Source organism: Camellia sinensis, chromosome 5, assembly GCF_055761805.1.
Source record: "Camellia sinensis isolate YWXY chromosome 5, ASM5576180v1, whole genome shotgun sequence".
NCBI lineage: Eukaryota > Viridiplantae > Streptophyta > Magnoliopsida > Ericales > Theaceae > Camellia > Camellia sinensis.
In genome coordinates this window covers 65,404,055-65,412,030 of record NC_138965.1, presented here as the reverse complement: position 1 = coordinate 65,412,030, position 7,976 = coordinate 65,404,055, and the positions used below count along the sequence as shown (strand labels likewise).

The 7,976-nt window shown below is 32.9% G+C and overlaps 1 pseudogene; it reads right to left on the bottom strand.

Annotated features, from left to right (window-relative positions):
* Positions 1–2,176: 2,176 nt before the first annotated feature.
* LOC145791458 (BTB/POZ and MATH domain-containing protein 5 pseudogene) lies at positions 2,177–6,081 on the bottom strand (annotated as a pseudogene).
* Between the last annotated feature and the right edge of the window lie 1,895 nt (positions 6,082–7,976).

Sequence of the window (7,976 nt, the reverse complement as noted above, 5' to 3'; positions counted from 1 at the left end):
CTATCAATATGAGTACCAGTACCCGATATGAGTACGACAACCTTTTTGGAGTACCCGTTCTTCACAGCTTGTGCATGTTGCGTTCAAATGGATGCCTCTACTGCTGCGAATTGTGTCCTTCTAGAAAGCATGAACACGGTCACGTGACACGACATGGATATGAGACAGACATGCCGACATGTCAATTTTAAAAAAATATAAGACATGACACACGGGGGACATGCATAAAATATATAATTTTATATATTTATTATATGTTATATATGTGAATATATCATTCAAAGATAATAAAAAAAACAATATGACACTAATTTCTATAAATTTATATGATTTTTGTTTTATTATTGTATCTTGAGTTGTTTTGTTCAAACTTATAATTAGTTTCACATGTGTCTAATCGATAGACACGTGTATTTAAGCAATAGACACGTGTGTCCTCTAAGTGTCTAAAGAGTATCTGAGTCTTTAAAAAAAAAAATAGGACACGTTTTTAAGAGTGTCGGACACGTATCGGAAAAGTGTCCAAAGAGTGTCAGTGTCCGACACGAATACGACACGGATACGTTATCTTCTTAGAAGTGTCCATGCTTCATAGGTGTCCTTTGTTGTTTAAGTACACTTCTCGTGCCTATCATCATCTTGGTTTGCAACTTTTGCATTTTCTCCAACATAGTAGCCATTTCTCGTAAGGCCGCCTCCTTTTCTTTAAGATACGTTGGCTATGTTGGGATTGCAAGTTTCGGCCATCTCCACCTTCAACGTCATTACTACAATGACTTTGGTGATGCCTTTCAAATCATCATTTTCAATGTTGGTTAAAGCAGATGAATTGGATGAGACAAAAGCATCCTTTTCATGCAAAAAATGATCTATCCTTACAACTTTACTTATACTTCAAGCATCTAACTGTGATGCTATGTCCTGAGCCTTGGCACGGGCCATAGATATTGTCACTGGTCCTTTTCTTGCAAACTACTCCCTCTGTCCCAAACTAATAGTCCCTTTTGGGGAATCTAACTTTTTTTGGTAGTACAATAATTGCACTTTAAAAATATTAATTTTTTAAAATTACCCTTTGATAGTACTTTTTTTGGGAATATCAATTGTCATAATTGCACTTTTTGTGTTGTTAATGAATTTAAAAAAAAGGCAAAATAGAAAATTTACATTATTTTAGTCCTTGATTTTTGAAAAGGAACTAATATTTTGGGACGATGAAAAATGGAATAAGGGACTAATATTTTAGGACGGAAGGAGTATAAAGGATCTGAGTGTACCCTTTTTACTCATTGTTTGTTTTGTTGATCCATCTATTGGTGCTGACATAGATGGCGATTGGATCAAATTTGCACATTGCCCTCCGATTGTGGGCAAGAACATCTCTCATTGATAACTTTACCTAACCTTTAAAGAGGTTCAAATTTGACTTTCCAACAAAGCCTAGTTCCCCAAATCCCCTTAATGTGAAGATAGGAAATCAATTGACTTTGGTGTTCATCCCTTCCAAGAACCTTTTCAATAGCTTCTATAACATTTGCAACCACAAACTTTTGCTCTAGCTCCCTTGGCTTTATTCTTCCTTTGCCTTGTGTCTTGTTGAGCTGGGAACATTTGGCAATGCATCAAGCATCAAGTCAAGCCCCTATTGGCATGGAAGGAAGAATTTGCATTAGTGCGTATTGCAAATTCATATTCCTCGTGTATTTTTGATAACAGAGAGGGTTCTAAAACGTCCCAAAACTATAGGAGCTCGACGTTGTTGAATTAAACTTCGTTGAGCCAACGAATGTTCTTCCTTTTTAGGAGTCATTGTTGACTCCTCAAAAATGATCAAATGGGTAAGGAAATTCCAAAAAGCCAAATTTTGTGCTTTTACCATAACTTTTGGTTCAAAGGCTGGCATTAGCTTAGCATGGTTAGGGGTTTGGGTCATCACCCTTCTTCCGATGGCTTTAATTATGGCCCAATATTCAGCAGAAGCATTCATTTGAGCAGACTCCGCAATCTTAATGAAATTTTCAGCCATTCTGAGTAGCTGGGCCACAACATTTTGTGCTATACCCATAGAAGTTACTACAAGGGCCATAGTTGCAGTCTGGTCTGCCTCCTTTGCTTGAACCAAGAAATTCTAGGTTCGAGCTAAGCATTCACATAGTCCTCAGAGGACTCGAGACATTTAGCCCTTCGGAAAAGAGTACTCTTCATAGCACAAGCTACCCTTGGGACAGCTGAGAGCATTCACTCTAGAGACCCTTGGGTAATAGGCATAGGAAAAAGAAGCGCATCTTTCCATGATCTTGCTTTCTCTGTCCCAAGTGTTGACCTCTTTGACAATCACTTCAACATTCCTATATCAAGAAAACACGTCAATGACTTAAAGTGAAAATTCGTGCTTCAAAAGATAGGAGTGGACAAACAAGTCCCACTAGGCATCCCAAAAATTTCTAGACTCAAATTTCAAAACGTGAAATGTTTAACACATTTCAAAACTCATGTTACAAACATCCATTGTTTAGTTTTTAGACTAAACAGTGTTGTGACTATTTCATAGCAGGTTCCGATTTTCAAACTGGATTCCAGATCATTAATTATGCACTTTAAACAAGTGAACCCTCCAATTAATGAAGAATAAAAAAAAAATTAACAAAGGAGAATTTAAGCAAAAAAATTGTTTTATTTTTAAAGTTTTGGCAATTTAAAAACCCTTAGGGTGTGTTTGATTGGACGGACTGGAAAATGGGGGATTAGAATCCATCGGACTTGAGTCCTGGGATTGTGAATCCCCCGGACTATTTGGTCGGATTGGATATGTATCCTGTGTTTGTTTTTTCATGGGATTAGATGTCTGGATAGGACTATTTTCAGTGAATCCAACGTTTGGTTGGACGGACTGGATAGGATAAATGAACAAAAGACTATTAAACATATCTTTAATATTTTAATTATTTTTAATTAAATAAATTCGTTTTTTTTAAAATAAATAAATAAATAAATAAGTAAAATATCAATAAAATTTGTTTTAAATCATTACTGTATAACAAATCATTATTTTTTTTACATGCAAAACTTTACTGTGTTTGTTTATTTACACAATTAAATAAATTTATTTTTTTACACAATTAAATAAATAAATAACCACTAAATTTGATTTAATAAAATACTGTATAACCTGTATAAAAAATTTATATTATTTTTTTAATTAAAATTTTAAATAAAACACATATTAAAATTTAAATAATGAAATTAAATAAATTATAAACAAAATTTTAAAATAAAACATCAATAAAATATCTATAAAAAATTATTTTAAAAATTTAAATAAATAAAACATCAATAAAAAGTTAAATAAAATTATTTTATTTTTAAATTGAGACATTTAAATTTTATTGAATTTTATTAAATATAATACATAATTAAATAGTAGAGGGTCAAAATGGTCATTTTCACATCTAATCCCAACAGTGAATAGTCCCCCACATTCTATTCCACCCCCCCAAGACACAATAGTCCCCCATATGGGGGACATGGAGTCCGCCGGACTAAAAAAAAATCAAACGGCGGATAAGGAACACTATTTAGATTGTAATCCAAATAGTGAATAGTCCCCCCTCCAATCCCCCCAATCAAACACGCCCTTAATACACAAAGCACAATCACTGAATTTGAAACCCTTTACACATAACTTGTCATCGTACTGTGTGTTGGGGTGTTGAATGTTTGTTGCTCCTCACAACTCCCTAGCCTATAACTTTCTCTCAACTCTCACCTTTTGAATTTTTAACACATTTCAAAATTCATGTCACAAACATCCATCGTATAGTTTTTAGATTAAACAACAAAACAGTATTTGATTATTTGACAGCAGGTTCTATTACAGCCTAGCTAAAAAAGTCAGTGTTTGGGATGATAGTTGGTTTTTTTGTAGTTGATTTGATGGCTGTGAAAAAAAAAGTAAAATGATTATGAGTTAGATGTAATCTTTTAGGATTGTTTGGCAACCTACTACTTTAGCATACTTATTTTTTTTTTATCTTATTTAGATCACGTCATCTCTTATTTGGATCATATCACCTCTCTACTTTTCTGCACATCTTTTCGTAAAAAATAAAAAATTACTACAATAGCATATTCCCGAACAACCCTTTCGTCTTATTGGTTATTTTAGCATATTTTGTTTTTGGCTATTTTAACCAAAAACCATCTTTCCAAACAAGGCCATTAACACAATAAATTCCCTATGTTACATAGACTGGGGTAAGGTTGCTGGGTGCGGATGCATTTCTAAGGTTCAGACAAATCAAACCCCAAAATTCAATGATACAAGGACTTCAAAAAATGATCTAAAAATTAGATATGGATACGAGGATACGTCGTTTAATTGGAAAATATATATAATTTTATATATGTAAAAATAAAATTCATTCCCGCTAATATTATATTATATACAATGATTTATTATAATTTGAATATATTGGCAATGTAAAATATAGAATTCAATGATTTTTACTATAATTTTAATATTTCAATAATAATTTTACTCCATTTCTTTCCCTCAAAAAGGAAGAAAAAAACAAGAAGAAGAAAGAAAAACTAAGAAATATTCATTTCAAAATATAAGGATCGGATCCATTCCCATATCTGTACCCATGTGGGGTCATGTTGACATGAGCACTACAGCAAAACTAAAAAGGCCATGTAACATAGCAGGCTGATTCCACATGAACCACATTAATATTCAACTTATTGTAGGCGTGTCAATTTGTAAAATCGGACCATAAACAAAATATAATTACAAAAAATTAAGTATAGCATTACTGATACTGAAAACATCTGACAACTAGACATATCTGATATTCTGTGTGTGTGTTCTGTGTGTGTGCGCGCGCGCGCACGCACACACACACACAAACTTCTTATGGACTCCTTGAAAATGATTCTGATCTAGTTCATGGCCTAGTAGAAGTACAAAGTGCTCTGGTGGGATCCTCACGGACAGAAAAACACCCTTCTTAAATTCAATGTATATTCTATCAAAATTGTTTCTTTATATATATTTGTTAATGGATCATTTATTGGATTATTTTCTGCATTGTAAGTGTCTTATGAAGTGATTATTTGCATTCAGTTTCACAGGTCATGCTAACAAGAAGCTCACTAGGCTATTAATAAAGCAAAATGCTAAAAAGTTAAAATCATCGGAACGTTTTTACACTATCCAAAACATTTTCACATATCTATATTCACACATTTCAATGCACTTTTCGTAAGTCAGTCATTATGGCCATCTCCAATCCTTGACTCAAACCTATATCAAATTTAAATTTTAGTAAAAATCATGCAAAGCACCCTTCACTCCTTGATCCAAACTTATACCAAATTGAGTTTTACTCGAATTTTTACCCAAATCAAGGGAGGCTCGAATGTTTACTCAAAATTTTCAATATTTGGTGGCTCTCAAATCCACTCTGCCATTAGTGAACATTTTACTCAAATTTATGCTTAAATTTGAGTTTAACCATTGGAGTGGTTCATATTAGTTCCAAAATGTAAATTAATGTTTTCTGATAACACTGAGCAAAAACCATATGGAATTAACTAGTATACACAATAAATAAAATAAAAATAAACCCTGAATTAAGCAAAACCCATGTTGAATTTAGCTTTGGATACACCATGTCTTCATGGAAAAACATACCACATGCTGCCTCGATACTTCAATGTATACGGTCCACTCTCCAACGAGCGATCGAAATGGCTATGAACCTTGTGCTTCCCTTTCCCACTCTGATCAAGCAAAGTCAATTCAAACAAAGCCCTAACATCCGTGCCCTCGCTCGCCAGCGCAATGAAAACCGACACGTAAGTCGAATTGTCCTCCGGATTCTTCCCATCTGGGTAGAAATATTGGTACCCTCCAACTGTGAAATTATCGCTCACGATGTGTTTCCCAATTCCCATACCTTTCGCCAACGAATAGCCCTGAATTACGAACTTGTGCGACCCATTCACGGTCTCGGTCACCGATCGAGAGCTTGTCGGCGAGACCAAGGGGTTGTTCTCTAGCGTTAAGGAATCAGACATTGAATCAGAGCTCTGGAAAAATGGAGCTCATGGAAGGTCGTGGTACTCTGTGTGAAATTGAGGAGGAATTTTAAGAGAAAGAAAGATTTTGGTTTGGGTATTGAACAAAAATGCTTTAGAGCTGTAATATAGGAGCTCTAATAGCTCTAATGGGAAGATGGTCCCATCCTGATGTGATGTTTGTGTCTTGTTTTGTTTTGTTTTGTTTTGTTTTTTTTTTTTTTTTTTTTTTTTTTGCTTTGACACATCATTAGAGTTCAAATTAGAGCTCTATATTTAGAGCTCTCTATCATTTCCCGATATTGAATTGTTGAAGATTTGGGGGTTTGGGATTATGAGAGAATCTTGTTGCGAGGACGGAGGAGAGAGATGGACTAGGGTTTTTTTTTTTTTGGATAATGATTCATCCCCTTTTCCCCCACTCCTTTGACCCCTCTCTCTCATTGATTACCTTTTCTTTTTTTTTTTCTTTTTTTTTTCTGTTTCACCAATCACCCTCTGCCACATGGCAAGGGATGAGGGGGTGACCCCTAAAAACGGATCCCAAGCATTATTCTTTTTTTTTTCTTCTCTTTCTTTCTCGCGAAAGTGTTATCTGTATTCGTTGGAGTTTTCGCATGGGCAGATTCAGTTGGTTTCTCAAATGGAGCGTTCTGTTGGGCTTTCGTCTCCACGTCATAATTCGAACCATTTACGTTGTGTTTAGTTAACAAATTTTTAAAGAGATATAAGTTAAGTTTGGTAATTCTTAAAAAATTTAAAAAATCAAAAAGTCACTATCCTATTTAAATCACATCATCTTATTTAAGTCACATCATCTCTCTAACACATCACTTCAAACCCAACCCAAACTCAACCCATATTTCATAAAAAGTCAAAAAGTGCACTTATTTAGTCTTCCCAAACTTGGCCTTAGAAAAGAAAAATAAAAAAATATATTAGACTATTTAAAATGTAAATATATTTTATTTATTTATTTTTTTTCAAATTATTTATCAAATCTTTCTATCAAACATAACATTAATATTTAAGATTATTTTATTTTTATAAAAACTTATGTGTTATGGAATGTTAATAGCTTAATTAATTAAATTATATTTGTGTTAATAGCTTATTTTTAAAATTATAGTTACCATTGACACAAATTTAATTTGATCAAGTAAATATTGATAGTCAATAAATATAATTTTTTATATGAATAAAAGACGCAACAAATACTAAATATTAAACGATTTGAATTATTAATGTGAACTCTATAATAAATTCACATAGCTCAATAATATACATCCGTCCGATTCCAAACTAAGGCCAAGTTTGGCAACTCTAATATAATCTATCTTTTTATCTTTTTATCTCTTTTTCACCACATCACCTCTCTATTTTTCTGTACATCTTTTCGTAAAAAGATAAAAAGTACACTTATTTAGGTCATCCCAAACAACCCTAAAAATAAGCCTGAACCTTTTCACATTTCCACCGTTTAGATGATGAGATTTTGAAACAATGAGACAATGAGTTGGAATGGCCACATGAAGTTGTTACAAATGTGAGGGTAAATTTGACTTTCAACCAATACAATCACGATAAAAAAATTAAACAAAATGTATATATTTGAATAATTTATTTTTATTCATAAATTTACATTAAGTATTTAACTTTTGTTTAAAATTTTACATCCACGCCAATCAATCGTGATATGTAAATAGAATTTTATAGAGAGCTCAATACGTTTTGATTATTTTAAAACAAATTATTACACTTTTAGCCATTTTTAAAATTACCAAAAGGTATACAAACCTTAAAAAATTAAAATCCTAATTTTTCTTTTCACTCATTCCCTTCTCCAACATCTCCATCGGACAACCACAATTGCTGCCTCTGTTGCTGTTATTAGA